Source organism: Scyliorhinus canicula, chromosome 16 (assembly GCF_902713615.1).
Source record: "Scyliorhinus canicula chromosome 16, sScyCan1.1, whole genome shotgun sequence".
In the NCBI taxonomy this organism is placed as follows: Eukaryota; Metazoa; Chordata; class Chondrichthyes; order Carcharhiniformes; family Scyliorhinidae; genus Scyliorhinus; species Scyliorhinus canicula.
The window spans coordinates 131,170,327-131,189,850 of record NC_052161.1 but is presented as its reverse complement, the minus strand read 5'-3'; the positions used below and the strand labels follow the sequence as shown (position 1 = coordinate 131,189,850).

At 44.0% G+C, this 19,524-nt stretch overlaps 1 protein-coding gene across 10 annotated transcripts in view; it reads right to left on the bottom strand.

Annotated features, from left to right (window-relative positions):
* LOC119950604 overlaps positions 1 to 19,524 on the bottom strand; it is a 342,477-nt gene that overhangs the window by 159,860 nt on the left and 163,093 nt on the right. The window contains exon 8 of one of the 10 annotated variants that reach the window (XR_005457369.1): positions 811 to 908. The exons of the other annotated variants lie outside the window; for them this stretch is intronic. The gene's annotated coding sequence lies outside the window, so the exon portion shown is untranslated. The remainder of the gene's footprint in view (positions 1 to 810; positions 909 to 19,524) is intronic. 10 annotated transcript variants of the gene reach the window in all.

Genomic DNA, 19,524 nt, shown 5'->3' with positions numbered 1-19,524 from the left:
GTGAAGGGCTGATCTGTACTATCTTTGTGGGAAAGGCTGACCTTGCCATCCCCACAAGAGTGATATTTGTCTTTGCCTGCTATCTCAGCGCCATCATCCTCAAAGTGGGTCATATCCTGGATGTCTGCTGTCCCTCCTCCCATCTGGTACATAACACTCCAGTTGTGGGCGAGTTTAGTTGGATGAAGATATATGGAATGGAATGTGATGAGGAGATGGGAGGCGAGTTTGGGAAGTATGCATGCTTGCTGTGTGTGCTGAGCCTGCCCAGTCAGGGCTGTGGATGGAGTTTCTGCAGCGTGATAGATGAGATGCTGGTCATATTAATGTGCCTGTGAGACAATTGGTGTTGATGTGTCTCCCTCACTAATATTATATGCGATCCCTGATCAGTGTAATCCTTTGAGTGTGCAATGCCATTATGAGTCCGTGAGATTGGAGTGAGCTGAAGGTTGGCTTTCCCATGCAGAGCGGGTGAATTAGTTCGTCCTCTTTCTGTACTGGATGGCATTTGTTCGGTGGATGCCTGACAAGCTCCGTTGCAACCGCCTCCCAGGCTAGTGGGGTCCAACTAGTGGGCCTCCTGGAGCCATCCCTCAGATAGAGGGCATGCCGCTGCTGGCTGACTCTATGGATGAGGGCCCCAAGGGAGTCATTGCTGAACATTCTCTTCGGTGAAACCATTTCAAAATGTTTCCTGCACATAGCTGGCCTGTTGAGAATAATGTGTGTGTTTGGGTTTAAATCTGGCGCCCAAACATTCAACCACATTAGGCATGATGTGGTCATGTGATTCAGAGAACTACTCACTGATGCATAATTAATGAGCCAAATGTGAAATCAGGCACAATTCCGCTTCATGCCGCCGAGAAAGAAACACTCTGTGAAACACACCCACCACCAAGGCTCTGGAAGAGAAAATTAATCCCACAATGTTTACACGCAATAACACATTTCTCCCCGAATTATACCCTTTATTTGATCTATGGGAAAACAAAATGAAAGCTTTCCATATACTTTAACAATACGCTTCATTAGTGAGACATCATTGCGGGAACCCCGTTATATCATTGATGAGGACAATCCAGTCAGAAATTCCGCCAGAATGAGAGCCATTTTGGGATGCATGCTGAATTTCCCGCCCCACCCACCAACATTCCAGCCCGTCGAAAACAGGGGCAGAAAATCACAGCCAGTATGGCTGCACCCCACTTTCAAAATCTTTTAAACATACTGTAGTATCGTGAAAGAGCACCAAGTAGATTAATGAGTAAACGGTTTATTGAGGCAAATAAGTATACACAGAGATTGAGATAAAGGCGACCGTACTCCATGACTCCAAACACCTAACTAAACTAAAATCCACGCTCAGTCTCAGGATTCACACACTCTGGTCCGATTGGCCCTCCGGGTCACATGACCCTCTGAGAATTCGCCCACTTAAAGGGGCACACAACCACATGTCCAAGCATCAATAATCCGCTATTTTTGTCTACACGCCAAAATTTAAACTTGATGCTAGTGTGTCTATACTTAGAGGGCATGCAGGGTTTAAAAACTTCACCGTTAAATGAAATTTTCCACCCATCTGTCTTTGTTAGAGATAAATCTGGAATCTATTGGGAACCATAGAAAGATAGAAAATAAAAGCAGGGGGAGGCCAGTTGGCCCTTCGAGCCCGCTCCACCATTCATTATGATCATGGCTGATCATCCAACTCAATAACCCGATCCTGTCTTTCCTCAATATCCTTTGATCCCCTTTGCCCCAAGTGCTTATATCTAACTGCTTCCTGAAAACATACATGTTTTGGCCTCAACCGCTTCCTGTGGTAGCAAATTCCATTGGCCGACAACACTCTGGGTGAAGAAATTTCTCCTCCTATCAGTCCTAAATGGTCTACCCTGTATCCTCAGACTGTGACCCCTGGTTCTGGACATCCCCATCATTGGGACCATCCTTCCTGCATACAGCTGTTTAGTCCTGATAGAATTTTATAGGTTTCTATGTGATTCCCCTCATTCTTCTGAACTCCAGTGAATACAATCCTAACCAACTCTATCTCTCCTCATACGTCAGTTTTTCCATCCCAGAGATCAGTCTGGCAAACCGTCTGTGCGTTCCCTGTATAGCAAGAACATCCTTTCTCAGATAAGGAGACCAAAACTGCACAAAATATTCCAGGTGTGGCCTCATCAAGGCTCCGTACAATTGGAGCAAAACATCCCTGTTCCTGTACTCAAATCCTCTTGCTATGGAGGTAAACATGCCATTTGCCTTCTTTACCACCTGCATTCTTACCTTCAACAACTGGTGTACGAGGACACCTAGCTCTCGTTGCACATTCCCTTCTCCTAATTTATGGCCATTCAAAGAAAAATCTGTCATCTTGTTTTTGCTACAAAAGTGGATAAACTCATATTCATCCAAATTATATTGCATCTGCCATTCATTTGCCCACTCACTCAACTGACCCAAATCACACTGAAGGATCTCTGCATCCTCCTCACAGCTCACCCTCCCACCCAGCTTTGTGTCATCTGCAAATTTGAAGATATTACATTTCCTTCCCTCATCTAGATCATTAATATATATTGTGAATAGCGAGGGTTCCAGCACTGATCCCTGCGACACCCCACTAGTCACTGCCAGCCATTTGGAAAATGACTCATTTATTCCTACTCTTTGTTTCCTGTTTGCCAACCAGTTTTTCATCCATCTCACACTACACCCAATCCCATGCGCTTTAATTTTACACGCTAATCTCTAATGTGGGACCTTTTTGAAAATAAACCACATCCACTGGCTCCACTTCATCAACTCTACTAATAGCATCCTCGAAGGATTCCAGTAGATTTGTCAAGCATGATTTAACTTTCATAAATCCATACTGACTCTGTCCAAGCCTGCCACTGTTTTCCTGGGGAGGCGGTGGCGTGGTATTGTCACTGGACGAGGAAACCATAGACCCAGACAATGTTCTGGGGTCCCCAGTTCAAATCCTACCACTGCAGATGGTGAAATTTGAATTCAATACAAATTTGGAATTAGAAGTCTAATGGGGAGCATGAAACCATTGTTGATTGTCATAAAAACCCCATCTGGTTCACTCATGCCCTTTAGAGAATGAAATCTGCCATTCTTTCCTGGTCTGGCTTAGATGTGACTCCAGACCCACAGAAATGTGGGTGACTCTTAACTGCCCCCTCAAGAGCAATGAGCAATAAATGCTGGCACAGCCCACATCCCATGAATGAATATTAAAAAGTGCTCTGCTATAAAATCTTTGACAATGGATTCTAGAATTTTCCCCACGACCAATGCCAGGCTGACTGGTCTATAATTCCCCGTTTTCTCTCAACCTCCCGTTTTAAATCGTGGGGTTAAATTAGACACCCTCCAGTCTGTAGAAACTTGGAAGATGACCACCAGTGCATCCATTATTTCTAAGGCCACTTCCTTAATTAATTAAGGATGTAGATTAAAAGCAAATTACTGCGGATGCTGGAATCTGAAACCAAAAAGGAAATGCTGGGAAATCTCAGCAGGTCTGGCAGCATCTGTAGGGAGAGAAAAGAGTGAATGTTTCGAGTCCAAATGACCCTTTGTCAAAGCTAAAGACAGAGAAAGTGGGAAATATTTATACTGTTGAGTGAGAATGAAAGATGGGTCATAGCCACAGAAACCCAGGGAAACGGGGAGCTAATAGTCAAAGAAAGCAAGGGGAAAGAGTGCTAATGGCAGTCCCCAGAGAGAACAAAAAACGTGAAAGGCCAAACTGCAGAGAAACTAACATCAGAGGGTAAACTGTGACAGATATAGATGTGGGGGGAGGGGAAAGGGGAAGCAAAGGGGAGAAAGGTTAATGAAAGGTGGATTAGATTGGGGGGGAATGTATATAAAGAAAGACAAGAGAGAAAGAAATGGTAAAAAACAGTTAACGTGAAATGTGATGAAAACAAATGGGTTGAGGTGGGGTAGAGATAATCATCTGAAGTTGAATTCGATGTTGAGACCAGAAGGCTGTTGCATGCCTAATCGGAAGATGAGCTATTGTTCCTCCAGTTTGCGTTGAGCTTCACTGGAACATTGTAGCAAGCCAAGGACAGGCAGGTGGGCATGGGAGCAGGGTCTTGTGTTAAAACGGAAAGCAACGGGAAGGTCAGGGTCCTGAATGCGCACAGACCGAAGGTGCTCAGCAAAATGATCACCCAGTCAGCGTTTGGTCTCTCCGATGTAGAGGAGACCGCATTAGGAGCAGCAAATGCAATCAACCAAATTGTAAGAGGTGCAAGTGAAACGCTGCTTAACATGGAATGTGTGTTTTGGATCTGGGATGTTAAGCATGGAAGAGGTAAAGGGGCAGGTGTTACACCTTCTGCGACTGCATGGGAAGGTCCCATGGGTGATGGGAGAGGTGTTGGGTATGGTGGAGGAGTGGACTAGATTATCTCGGAGGGAACCGTCTCTGCGAATGCTGACAGAGAGAGTGAAGGGAAGATGTGTTTGGTGGTGGCATCACATTGGAGTTAGCGAAAATGGCGGAGGATTATGGAGGCTGGTGGGGTGAAATGTGAGAACGAGGGGGACTCTATCCTTGTTCTGGGAGGGAGGGGAGGGGCGAGGGTAGTGTCGTGGGAGATGGACCGCACACTGTTGAGGGCCCTGTCAACAACTGTAGGTGTGAAATCACAGTTGAGAAAGAAGCAACACATTTTCGAGCACCATTTTGGAAAGTGGCATCATCGGAACAAATGGGACAGAGGCGAAGGGATGTAGATTATCAGGCCCTGGGGATTTATTGGCCTTCAATCCTGTCACTTTACCCAATACCATTTCTCCTTCAGTTCCTCCCTTTCACTAATCCTGTGTTTCCTAATATTTCTGCATGTTATTTGTGTCCTCCATTGTGAAGACAGAACAAAGTATATATTTAGTTGGTCAGCCATTTCTTTGTCCCCCAATATAAATTTCCCTGTTTCTGACTGTAAGGGACCTACATTTGTCTTCACCAATCCTTTTCTCTTTGCATACCTACAGATACTTTTACAGTCAGTTACAATAATAATAATTTGTAGTATTGTCACAAGTAGGCTTACATTAACACTGCAATGACGTTACTGTGAAAACCCCTTAGTCGCCACACTCCGGAGCCTGTTCGCGTACACAGAGGGAGAATTCAGAATGTCCAGTTCACCTAACAAGCATGTCTTTTTTGGGACGTGTGAGAGGAAACTGGTGCACCCAGGGGAAACCCCCGCAGACACAAGGCGAACACGCAGACTATGCACAGTGATGCAAGCGGGAATCAAATCTGGGACTCTGGCGCTGTGAAGCATCAGTGCTAACCACTGTGCTACCGTGCCGCCCATTATGTTCCCCACAAGCTTACTCTCATACTCTATTTTCCTCTTCTTAATCAATTCCTTGGTCCTCCTTTGCTGAATTCTAAACTGCTCCCAATCCTCTAGTCTGTTGTTTTTCTTGGCCAATTTGTATGCTTCCTCCTTGGATCTAATTTGCCTTGTAAGCCATAGTTTGGCCACCTTTCCCGTTTACGTTTGCACCAGACAGGAATAAACAATTGCTGCAGTTCACCCAGTCACTCCTTGAATGTTTGCTATTGCCTGTCAACCATCATCCCTTATAGTAATGTTTCCCAATCCAGCATTGCCAAATCGCACCTTTTGTCATCGCAGGTTCCTTTATTTAGATTCAGTACCCTAGTTTCAGAATCAACATCACTCTCCATCTTGATGAAAAATTAAGATATTATGGTAGCTCAACCCCAAGTGGCTTCGCACAACTAGATTGCCAATTGTATCTTTCATATTACACAATACCCGGTCTCGGATGTCCTGTTCTATAGTTGATTCCTCAACATATTGATCCAGAAAATCAACCCGTATACACTACAGGAATTCCTCCTTTATGGTATTGTGATGAGTTTAAATTGTGATAATCTATATGCAGATTAAAATCACCCATAATTACTGATATTCCTTTATTGCATATGTCTCTAATTTTCTCTTTAATGCTATTCCCAACATCACCATTACAATTTGAGGGTCTATATACAACACCCACTAACATATTAGCCCCTTGGTAGTACTATCTTGTGTGTGGATGGCTGCAATATAATTGTTATTATTGGTTCTTTGGAGTCACTGCCAATCCCTTATTGTCACTTGCTGGTTCTCTGATGTCTGGCATTTGCCAGATGGCATGGGAAGGGACGATTTAGATTCACGGGCAAGATTTTAAACTGGCCTCCAAAGGAAATCAAATAGAGAACTGAGATTTGAATCTGTGATGCACGATCAATTGTACAAAGACTAGAGTTGGATACAACTGAGGCTTTATTGCTCTAAGATGTGTGGCCTCCCACAGCAGCTGGCGAAATGGCTGCTGAATGAGGACATGCATATTTATACTCCGCCTACTGGGCGGAGCCAGCAGGCAGGGTCCTACCTTACATCACCTAATACAGGTGTAACAGTGGTTTACCACATTCTGGGCCTCGAACCTAATGTAGTGCATCTGCTAGGTTTCAGCCTGGGTGGCATTTCACTGGCCTTTGATGGTATTCCAAAACTACTGGTACGTGCAACAGGAAAGAAATTAAAAAGCACAGCACACCAACACTCAAATGCCAATCACTGACAGTAACTCTGGAGAATTCTCTGAGGGATAACCTCTCTGATTCATTCACTATCTCCTGCTTTGTTTCTGACTCAATTCTAAATTATTGACCCACTTTGAGGGGGGCAAAACGTCTTTTCTTTAGGTTCCTTTAATCTCCATTAATCTCTCCCAGCAATTAACATTTTTCCAGCCTTCAGCCCAGGTAGTGCTACATCCAGGCAGTGAGATAAGTGCAAAACAAGGCTTGGAGTAATTCACCCGATGAATTGTTTCCCTCTTTCCCTGTTTCTGGGAAAGAGCTTGCCCCACCTTGAATGGCAGAATCATGATCAGGAATTCGTAAACCAGCCTTTACTTGATTTGCTTTGCTTCCTCATGGAGAAGGAAAAATGGCAGCAAACAAGCTGTGTAATTAGAAAAAGTAGACATTAGAGAGAAAAAAAACCTGATTCATTTTATTAAACTCAGCAACTGGAAAAGACAATACATCTGTTCAGGTCACAGGCTTTTTACTTGAAGACCAATTAATGAACAAATTAGCCCTGTGGCATGTACAGTTTCAATGACCTTCAGTTCTATCAAGGCCAATGATAGCTTCCAAAAGGACAAATCTTTCTTTCACTTCAGAATCTCTGTTCAGGCGCAGCCAACTCCCCAAGAGAGCTGTATGACCTGCCACAGTTCCCATCCTGAAGATAAATCCTAACTATAATTGACAGTCATCAGTTTTAACCCAGTTATAGCTGACAACATAAAACAAAAAGCTCAAAATATACCCTCTCTTCCAATACATTGGCCACCTCAATGATTATTGTTAACTTCAGATTTCAAAAGGACTTTGCTTCTGCTTTTCCCCCTCTATTTGCATTATGACTAGGAATGGAATTATGACTCCATGTGCTACACAAACATCGCCCCAGGCCCTGATTTTTTTTGCCTGTGACAATGTTCTGTTTTTTTCATCCTTCTGTTTTGATCTCTACTTAAAGTTTTATGGCTTTGCTCCTCGAGGGTGCTATTAGCTAATATGCTAATAGTGCTATGCATATTCTATTAGCACTGTCAGAGTAAGATAAGAGACAGTTGGGTAGAGAGCACTGGAGGGTAATAACACAGCAGTGGGTCACAACATTACCATATTATCAGTCATCTTTACATCTCAATGGAGTTTCTCTGTTGTAGCTTTCACTGTCCAAGTCACAACCAGTACAAGATTTATTCCATCTTTTGCTTAACGTTTAGCATGAAGCATGCTGCTCAAGTACAGAAAAGGAATCCTGCTTTTGAAACCCAAAGCACACAGTGAAACTTTCTCTGATACCATTCTCAGCAGGTTTAATGAAGGGATTATCATTGTAATAAGGAGAATTTTAGTACTTGAATAAGCAAGTAAATGAAACAAAGATTCCCACATTGGGGAATGAGCTAACTGGTTGAAACTGGACTGCGTGGGCAAATAACACTGCAGTTCGATCCCTGATGTTCTCTGTGTTACTTGATCTTATTTAGGCAAGAAATGGAACCCAAAAATTGCTCTTTGAATTTGCAGAGTAGGGAGGAGTGTAGGAAATCAATCCCACTGCTGATCACTATCCACGTAGCAGGGCCAGAGGTGTAGATGTTCAGTGACAACAGAGTTGAACAAGGCTGAAATGCCCTCCTTGGTCAAATAGCCAGCTGACACTCAATACCTTGCATCAGACATAAAGAATGGCCTGTAGAGCTGTACCCCAGCATGATCAGCCCCTGCAAGAGGTTCTCTGAAGCCCTGTTTTCAGCGAGCATCTAGGTTTACTGGGGTTCAGCTACACTTGATCACACTTCTTTCAATCAGTTTAAATTTGAAGTGTTCTCAATCTCAATCCTTGCCAGCAGATGGACACTTTTAATTTCAACATCGACTTCTCTCCGCAATGAATCACTCTACTGTATTTCCAGCAGCTGCTTTGTTTGAATTTAATGCAAATTAAGAGTGATTCTGAATTAAAACAATATGTAAACCGCAGACAATGTCTCTATGTTTCCTGGAAAATCTCATGTAAAAGGTCTCAGTGGGTAGGCAGATTGTTCAGGGTGGGACTGAGCCATACAACATTTGAGTCCAAGGTTCAATCATCAGTGAAACTATGATACAGTAGTGTTACATTCATGCTGCAGGACTAAAAAGACAGAGGCTTGGATTTATATTCCAGAGGACATGAGTTCAGATCCCATCACGGCACTTTGAAAATTTAAATTCAGTTTTTTAAAAATTGCAAAGAAACGGAAGGTAAAAAGCAGCTATGGCAAAAGTGGCCATGAAGTTAACAGATTGTCATAAAAACGCAACTGGTTAATTCACACCCTTTAAGGAAGGCGGACCATTGCCCTTACCCTGTCTGCCTTGAATGTGACTCCAGTCTCACATCTCTTAACTGCTCTCTGATGGTTGTATCAAACTACTACAAACCAGAGGGCAACTAAGGATGGGTAAATAAATGCCAGCCTTGCCAGTGACCTCCACATCTTGAAAATGAATATTACAGAACTACCTGAGGCAGTAATTCACCATTGTGCTTTAGGCTAAGCAAGGTCAATTTATCCAGGTTTCTCCGCTGATGAAATATCCAGGCAGCTGGCAGCTCACTCAAATTATTAAAATAAGGCTCAAGGCTCAAATTCGAGTGAACCTCCTGTTTGGGGAACACACTTTCTGTGTAATGTTGGAATGGGCCCAAAATCAGATCATAGCCAAATTATATCCCAATGAATGCTTCAAATATGTTTTAAAACTGATAATGAGCTGACATCATGACAGGGAGAACTTTCACTATTATCATTTGATAGAAGATGGAACTCCGGCTTACATTCAGCCCATTTTTTCTTTTACATCCTGGCACTTTGGGTTGGAACGTATTTCTCCCAAGATTAATTTTACAATAAGGACTGGGTGGTGCAATGGGATAACACACTGACATCTAGGCCGGGATTCTCCATTCCGGGGACTAAGTCTCCACGCCGGTGGGAAAACTGGCACCAACCACTCTGGCGTCAAAGGACCCCCAAGGTGAGGAATTCTACACTTACCTCCACTTTCTCGGGGGCTAGGTGGACGCCGGAGGGGTTGGCGCCGCTCCAGCAGGCGCCAAAGGGACTGCACGAGTTCGCGCATCTGCCAAAGGTCCGGAGTGATCCAACGCATGAGCGGAACCGCCGCCGTGTTTTGACGCATGCGCGTGGGGCAGGGTTCTCTTCTCTCTGCGCCGGCCATGGCGGAGCCCTACAAGGGCAGCACGGTGGCCTAGTGGTTAGCACAACCGCCTCACGGCGCTGAGGTCCCAGGTTCGATCCCGGCTCTGGGTCACTGTCTGTGTGGAGTTTGCACATTCTCCCCGTGTCTGCGTGGGTTTCGCCCCCACAACCCAAAAATGTGCAGAGTAGGTGGATTGGTCACGCTAAATTGCCCCTTAATTGGAAAAAATAATTGGCTAATCTAAATTTATTTAAAAAAAAATGGCGGAGCCCTACAGGGGCCAGCGCAGAAGGAAGGAGTGCCGCCAAGGCACAGGCCCGCCCGCAGATTGGTGGGCCCCGATCGTGGGCCAGGGCACCGTGGGGGGCCCCCGGGGTCAGATCCCCCTCCGAGGACCGCCCCAGCCGACTTACCTGGCAGTTCCCGCCGGTACATGAGCTGAGTGATTCACGCTGGCGGGACTGGTCAAAAACAGATGGCCGCTCGGCACATCGAGGCCCGGAGAACTGCCAACGGCCCCCGACCAGCATGGCGTGAACCCCGCCCGCAAGAACGGCACAGGAGAATATGGCGAGGCGGGAATCGCGCCACCCCCTCGCGCCGGGTCGGAGAATCCCGCTGCTAATCTCTGGGTTGGATCCAGCCTGCCCTGATGGAATGTATATTTTCTCCATCTGATCACTGTTAAGTGCCATACATAAATTACATTTGGCAGTCTTCACCCAATTCAGCCAAAACTGCCACAAGTTAGGAATAAAACAGTAAGAGCTCAAATTGGCAGCTGATTCCTGAGATGGGAATTCACATAAGAAATAAAACAGAAAAACCTTACATTCATTTATGCCCTTTCATTACATTAGGATGTCCCAAAGCTCTTCACAAAGAATGTGGTATTTGTAAAGTGCAGATCTTGTTGCAATGCAGGAAATGTGGCAGTTTGCTGATAACAAGGTTGCACTGACAATAATGAGATGAATTACCAGATAACCGTCGAATTCTCCCAAAAAGAACCGAAGTGTGGTCTCCGGTGGGAAGCGAGGTGCGCTTCCTGCCTGGTGGTTCAGTGCAATCCAGACGGCAAACCACCCACATTGAGAAATTTGCTGAGCGGGGGTGGAGTTTTGCACCATCACTGAGAGGGGTGGGATTTAAACACGGCAGCATGTCCGGCTTCACAGAGATCAGGGCATTATTTTTAAAGGGTGCCCCAACATCTGTGTGACAGTCAAGGCCCATCCCAACCGCCCAGTCAACATCACCAGCATCGGGGCTTCAGTGCTTCGTACCACCACCTTCACCAGCATTAACCCCCTTCTCTCCCTCCCACCCCCAAAGATTGCTGGCATCAGCGCCACCCCTTCAGATACCCCCTTCTCATTGGCATCATGCACAACCCCCACTATTGCCAGTACTAGCACCCCCTCCCCGCCAGGTTAGCGATACCGCGCTACGGAGTCGCCAGATGCCCCGTCCCCTTCATGCCCAACCACTCCAGCCCCACTCTTTCCAGGTTGCACGCTTTGGCAGTGCTAACCTGGCACTGCACCGGCACCTTTGGAAGTCCCAACCCGACAATGCTCCCGGCACCCTCTGGCACCCTTGGCAGTACTGATCTGGCAACACTGCCAGGGTACCAGGGGGAAGTGCTATGGCACTCCCCTGCTATTCCCTCGATTGTTCGGGACTCCATTGTCCTCTGATCTCCCCGCAAACCCCCCCCCCCCCCCCCCCATTCCCACTGAAGCATGGTCATCACGTCTGGTTTCCGGTGGTGGAGGCCAGTGATTTCCGCTGGCCTCATGCTATGTCAGCAGGAGGGAGGATACCAAGAAGACAGACAAATCTGGTTTAAAGTGCCCGCAGCATATTTAAATGCTCAAGTAAACACACTAATCTGGTTCATGCCTGCGAGGGTGTGAACTGGATGATATCACCTGCAGCGGGCCGGGAGCACCTCGCATTGGTTGGCGCCTGCCACAAACCTTCTTTAGAGGCTCTTCAGCTATTCTCCTGAGATCGCAGGATGTGCGCGGCAGGTACAACACAGCCGGAGAATCGCTGCCAATTGTGTTAATTATGGGACAAATGTTAGTCAGGATACTGGGGAGAAACTCCTCTTCAGAATAGAGTCACAGTGTTTTTTACAAACTTTGCAGATGGGGCCTCGAGCTAATATCTTATGAAGAAGACATCACTTCTGACCGTGCCACAGCCACTCAGCACTACACTGAAGTGTCAGTTGATGTTATCATAGAATTTACAGTGCAGAAGGAGGCTATTTGGCCCATTGAGCCTGCGCCAGCCCTTAGGAAAGAGCACCCCACTTAAGCCCATGTGTCCACCCTAGCCCTGTAACACAACCTAACCTTTTGGATACTAAGGGCAATTTGCCGTTGCCAATCCATCTAACCTGCACATCTTTGGATCGTGGGAGGAAACAAACCGGAGCACCCAGGGGAAACCCACGCAGACACAGGGAGAATGTGCAGACTCGCATTGACCGTGACCCAAGTCGAACCTGGGACCCTGGAGCTGTGAAGTAATTGTGCTATCCACTGTGCTACCGTGCTGCCCACAAAAAATTTATTTCAGATTTTGATTGAATTCAAATTTTACCATCTGCAGTGGCAGGATTTGAACCCTGGATCCCCAGTGCATTACTCTGGTCTCTGGTTTATGAGTTCAGTGACAAAACCACTATGCCATGATATATTGCATGATATGGAGTGAGGCTTAGAGACCAGAATACATATACTGAGACAAAAGGACACTAGTCCAGTGGTACAGGGAAAATGGTGCTGTGTTGGAACAGACTTTACTCTTTATCTAATTTGTGCTGTACCAAACTGAGAAGTTCTCAGTGTTGACATCTTGGAGTACAAACTGGATTAGGATCATTTTTGGGTCGATAAACAGATGTGTGCAGACATCGCACGCTGAAGGTGTGAGACAGACCTGAATTTGATCATTGGGCTTCATTGTAATTTGGGTGAACTTCTGGCACCTGTTGATTCTCCACAGGCTGCTAAATCCTTTTGTAAACATAAATATTGAGTAACTTGCTTGGCAGGAAGTGGGCCAAAGGTTAGTCCTTGAAGAGGAATGGACCAGCAACACCAGAAAAGGGATGGGGTGTGTGGTGCTGTGGGGGCAGGTGATCACAAATACTGTGAATGAAGGGACATTCTTGCTTCTACATCAACAATTATTGAATTAAAAATACAGGACCCAGCTTATGCACCATTCATCTGGAACCAGTTTCATCAAGAAGTCACATCAATAAGGGGCCTAAGGCCTATTTTAGGCGGCTGTCTGGGATCTAGAAATGAGCTTGACAAATTTAACAGTGGCCCAATGTATGCTTAAAATGGGCAAGGCCCATCCCATTGCTAATCTAGATCAAAGATCTAAGCCATTTGGCCCAGTTGGTCTAAAATAGTGTTTACATTTCACCTGAACCTCCTCTTACTCTATTTAATTCAACTAACCTTATCAATATATCTGCAGTAGCGCAGCCCCTTTAAGGAGTGAGCCCTTGTGGTCCACATGACTGCTTGGGACCTTGCGGGCAGGAATGCGTGAACCCGGCCCAATGGCAAAAAAATCACGGGATCCTGGGGAGTGGGCCCCGGACAGAGAGGACCCTGGAGCCAGAAAGTGAAGCACTGTTTAGTGACTCTATGCCTGTATATAGTTTACCTTTACTTGTTCCCAAAAACTCGTGTTCAGTTATACTGGAAGTCTTCCTTGAACTGCCTCGAGCAATATTATTCTTTCCTTCCTCATTTTATCTGTCTTCCCCTTAACTGGATCTGTGTCAATCACCTCTACTACTCCTTATGAAAATGAGATCTACATTCTCAGTACTCATCTGGGTGAAGAAGTTATTAAGCCTCAACACATCCCAATATCGACCCCTTTATATTCTGGCCGCTTTAACTTTCAACTCCCATACTTAATGGCTACTTACATTCGCCAATAGGTAGACATTTTGACATTGAAAATCCCAAAAAATGACTTGAATTCTTGACTTGAAGAATTAGTGATATTTTCAACACCCCACTGAAAATGTTGAAACCTAAAATCCATTTCTGAGCTATACCCAGAATAACCCCAATGCCCAGAGAAAGGTCATGGAGATTGAAAATTCAGTAGAATCAGGGACGAGAATCTGTCATATAATAGAATCCATTTAAAATTACAGCATTACTTCTACCTTCTCAAAATAGGCAAAATAAATTAGACCACTTGGATTTGACAATTAAAAAATGGTGAAAACTTTATGAAACAAAGTGCTCAGCCAAACAGTACTGACAGATGGTGGCAGTGAATTAACCAGGGAGCTGAACAGATATTGTCAGAGAATGGTGCAAAGGATTTGAATGGGTGGCAAGGTGACATTTTGAGACAAAGCAGATGGATGATAAAGTTGCACACTACTTAGACTTATTAGGAAAAATACTTCCCATACTAGAAAGAAGGAACTTGTATTCATGTAGCACATTTCATGACTTCACAAAATAAAGGAGTAAATTTTAAGTGTATTTACTGTTGCACTGGGAGAAGATGTGGCAGCAAAGTTTGCACACAGCAAGATCCCACAGACAACACTGTGATGGTGATTATGTTTGGGGATAAATATTGGCCCAGCAACCAATGTAACGATATTTGCAGTTAAGCAGTTAAATCATTTCCAACCCATTCCTTTGTCACCTATTCCAACAGTCGTTATATTCCATTTAAAATAAATGAATCAATGCTTAGCATAAAAGGCACAGAGAAAATCATTTTACAGATGTTATGTTGAAAAGATGTATATATTTTTAACAAAACATGGCTCAGGAAATTCAGCACTCAGACGGTTCAGAGGTCAATGAGCAATTATGAAAGTACTTTCTGTTCTGTTTACTTTCTTACTAGTCATGGGTTCTTGAGGAGTTGCATATGAATAAATAATCTCCGAGGAAACACATAAGGAAACAAAAAACAATTAAAAGAACGTTTCGAGATGTACAAATGTACAATGCTCACAGTAGTTTAAAGATCATCTGGAAGCATTTTCCATTTACTTTGCTAATTTCTTCTGTGGCTCCAATTCTCTCCCCATCTCTCTTGAAAATTGTTTGTTCATGCACTATTTGTCCTCAGTCACTTTGTCTAGTTGACCCATTTTTCACATCAAAGCTTTTATGGGTGCTATCAGCAGGTTATTCAACTGTGGAAACTATCACAGCCAAGTGATAACCATAAATATAAGATAATCACTAATAAATCCAATAGGGAATTCAGGAGAAAATTCTTGGAGTAGTTAATACGTGGAACTCACTGCCACATGGAATAGTTGGGGTGAATAGCGCAGATGCAAATCTAAGGTTAAACAGTAGATAAAAAAATATAATAGAAGGATATGCTGAGGGGCTTAGATGAAGAGGGGCTGGAGAAGGCCCATGTGAAATATAAACACTGACATGGACTACTTGGGGCAAGTGGCCTGTTTCTATGCTGTACATTACATGCAATTCAATAAAAGTCTAACTCAGCTGTCATCAAACATCAAAACATACACGCAGTCCCAAAACTGTAGGAATGTTGACTGAATTTTTCATCTCCCTTGTCCATGGGAATTGAAGCCTTTAATAGTACTGCAAATTGGCTGAACTCAGAGAGCAAACTGGAGGCTTCTCTGCTCTGTACAGTATAATACCATGTTGGAAATGCAGATAGCAACTAAGCTATCAGAAGAGCTTAATGTACTTGATTCCTGTGAGATTCCGGGTAAAGCATTATAAATTTAAACATCAAGAGTATTTCTTCCTGGTCAAACTCTTGCAGTAATGAGGTTTCCCTGCACTGTGGCAGCCGTTTGGCATGTTTATCAATAGAGAAATTAAAATGAGGATGCGTATGAGGCCAGAATTGGAGGATGGCATAAAGGCTGGAGGCAGTTACAAAGACAGGAAGGAGACATGGAGGTATTTTGAAAACAATTTTTTAAAAAATCAAGGCATTGACAAACTGGGAGCGAAGGTAGGTCAGCGAGTACAAAGATAACACTGCGTCAAACTTTGTGTACCCTAATCTCAAAAAGACTGGCTCTTAAAGAGCTAGAAATTCCCCAATCAATTTCATCACTTGATTCTAAATCAGGAAAATTTGAAAATGAAGATAATCATTCAGCCTGTTGTGCTTTTATCTGTGGTAATGCCTTACCGAAGACACCTAATAAGGAGACTAAAACTGTACACAGTATTGCAGATGTGGTGTCACTAAGCCTTGTACAGCTGCATTAAAACTTCTTGGCTTTTCATTCCATTCCATTCCCTTGCAATAATACCAGTATTCCATTTGCCTTCCTAATCACTTGATGTACCTGCATTCAAACTTTTTATAATTTATGTACCAGGACATCCAGATCCCCCTGTACCACCGAGGTGTGCAATCTTGTTCCATTTAAATGATACACAGCTTTTCTATTTTTCTGACTGCAGTGGACAAGTTCACACTTTCCCTCATTATGCTCCACCTGCAAATTTTTTCCCCACTTACTTAACCTATCTATATCCCTTCATGGGCTCTTTACCACCGCTTGACAACTTACTTTCTGACCTATCTTGGTATCGTTGGCAACTTTAGCTACCAAACGTTTGGTCCCTACATCCAAGATTGATGTAGATTGTAACTCTTTTAGTAAATTGTGTATTGTACTCTCAGTTCCTTTTGCTCCTCTATTAGATTTTCCAAATAATATGTGACCTCTTCATTTTCTTGTAGGGAGGCAGCAGTGTAGTGGTAATGTCACCGTACTAGTAATCTCAAGCCTGGGTTCAAATTCCACCATGGCAGCAGGTAGATTTTAAATTCAATGAATAAATCTGGAATGAAAAGCTAGTCCAGTAATAGTGGCCATGAGACCATTATCAGTTGTCATAAAAAACCATCTGGTTAACTAGTGACACTGGCTATTTGTGACTCCAGACCCACAGAAATATGGTTGGCCCTTAAATGTCCTCGGAAATTGCCTAGCAAGCCACAAAGTCTACACCGGAACCAACAACAGCAAACCCAGTCCTCTTTACTGGCATCTGAATGCATGTGACAAAATTGGCAATGCTGACCCCACAGACTAGTTAAGCAACAGCCTGACATAGTCATATTCACAGAATTATACCTTACAGACAATGCCCCAGAGGTGGAGGCACAGTAATATACAGTCATGCGGGAGATGCCCACGGAGTTTTCGACATCGACTCTGGGCCCCATGAAGTCTCTTGGCATCAGGTCAAACAAGGGCAAGGAAACCTCCTGCTGATTACCACTTATCGCTCTCCATCTGGACTGATAAATCAGTGCTTCTCAACGTTGAACACCAACTGAAAGAAGAACTGAAGGTGGCAAGAGCATGGAATGTACTCTGGGCGGGGGACTTCAATGTCCATCACACGACTGGCTCGATAGCATCACTATTGATTGATCTGGCTGAATCCTAAAGGATATAGCTGCTAGACTGGATCTGCAGTAGATGGTGTGGAAACCAACAAGAGGGGAATCCCTATTTATCTAATCCTCATCAATCTACTTATTGAAGATGCATCTGTTCTTGACAGCCCTGGTCAGGGTGATCACTGCATAGCCCTTGTGGCGACAAATTCCCATCATCACATTGATTATACCCTCCATCATGTTGTGTGGCACCACCATGCTAACTGAGATAGATTCTGAACGCATCTAGAAATTCAAAACTGAGGCTCTGTGGGCCACCAGCTGTAACAGAATTGGATGCAACCACAATTCATAACTTCATGGCCTGGCATATACCATTGCCATCAAGCTGGGGGATCAAACCTGGTTTGATGAAGAGTGCAGGACAAGATGCCAGGTGAAGCACAAGGTATATCTAAAAAGGAGATATTCACCTGATGAACCTGCAAGGCAGAGTACTTGCATGCTAACAGCAAAAACAGCATGCAATAGGCAGAGCTACGTGATCCCGCAACCCACTTTAGAAATAATGTCAAGGTGAAAGAAAGGGTAAGGAAGAGATTTAAGAAAGTAGTGGAAAGTGAAGGAAGTGAGACTTTGGTTTAGCAATAGCATTCCTGTCTTCTGAGTCAGGATGTGCAGCAGTCAACCCCTCATCTGGATGCTGGGAATTATGTAATGAACATTGTACTGGCAGGCATCTTTGATTCTAAATATACACTCCCATCAGTGTGAGGGATGGCTAGCACACCCCCATCCTGGGACCCAATGAAATCCCTCCTCGAGGCACCTGTATAATGGCAGCTGATTCAAATCTTTTTTAAAAGCCCACAAATTTGTATTTTCGTGACCTCAACTCCCCGAAGTGGAGCCTCATTGTGCCTCTACGGAGATTATATTATGACAACAATAACTCATATTTATATAGCATCGGTAACATAATGAAATGTACCAAGACGCTCCACAGGAGCATTATGAAACAAAACACGACACCAAGCCACAAAGGAGATATTCAGTCAAATGATCAAAAGCTTGGGTGAAGCTAAGAAACAGCAAGGGGCAACAAACATTGGTGGGAGTTGTTTACAGGCCACCAAACAGTAATGGTAATGTAGGGCACAGTATGAATCGAGAAATCAGAGGTGCATTTAACAAGGGTAAAACAGTAATCATGCCGGATTTCAATCTTCAGACAGACTGGGTAAACTGCTGTGGAGGACCAATTCCGGGAACATATATGAAATAGTTTTCTGGAACAGTATATTGAGGAACCAACTAGAGAATGAGCTATTTAGATCTGGTATGATGCAATGAGAAAGGGCTGATTAATAATCTCATTGTAAAGAAGCCTTTGGGAAAGAGTGACCATAATATGATGGAATTTTATGTTAAGTTTGAAAACGATGTAGTTCAAGCATAAACTAGGGTCTTCAACCTAAACAAAGGAAACTATGAATGTATGAGGAGCAAGTTGGTTTTCATAAATTGGGAAACTACATTAAAAGATATGACCGGAGACAGGCAATGGCTAGCATTTAAAGAATTAATACGTGGTTTGAAACAGATATACATTCCTCAAGACACGAAAACTCAACAGGAAAAATTATCCAAACATGGCTAGAAGGGACATTACAGGTTGTCCAAAGTCAGAGGAAGAGTAAAGTTGCCAAAAAAAGTAATAAGCCTGAGAATGTTGAAAAAGTGACTGTGAAAGAGATAGTGGATGCATTGGTAGTCATCTTCCAAAATTCTGTAGATTATGGACTGGTTCCTACAAATGTGAAGTTAGCAAATGTAATCCCTGTATTTAAGAAAGGAAGAGAGTGAAAATGGTGAAGTACAGACCTATTAGCCTGAAATCTGTAGGAAAATGCTAAAATTAATTTAAAGGATGTAATAACTGGATGCTTAGAAAATAATGGTAGGCGTATTTCCGGTGGCGGCCATGGTGTGGGTGGTCGCCCATTTGGTAGGTGCCACTTGTGGCGGTGTTTATGGATCTTTTCCCTGGCTAAAGGGCGGGCATGTAGATGGAAAGGTGCAGGAGCGGTGGAAGAAGAATGTGTCGATGGATTCGTGGACCAGAAGTGGTTCTAAGCGAAAGGAACAGTTGAAGCTAGAAACTGTGCCTTGGACACAGAGGAAGATGGCGGAGGGTAGGGAACCGG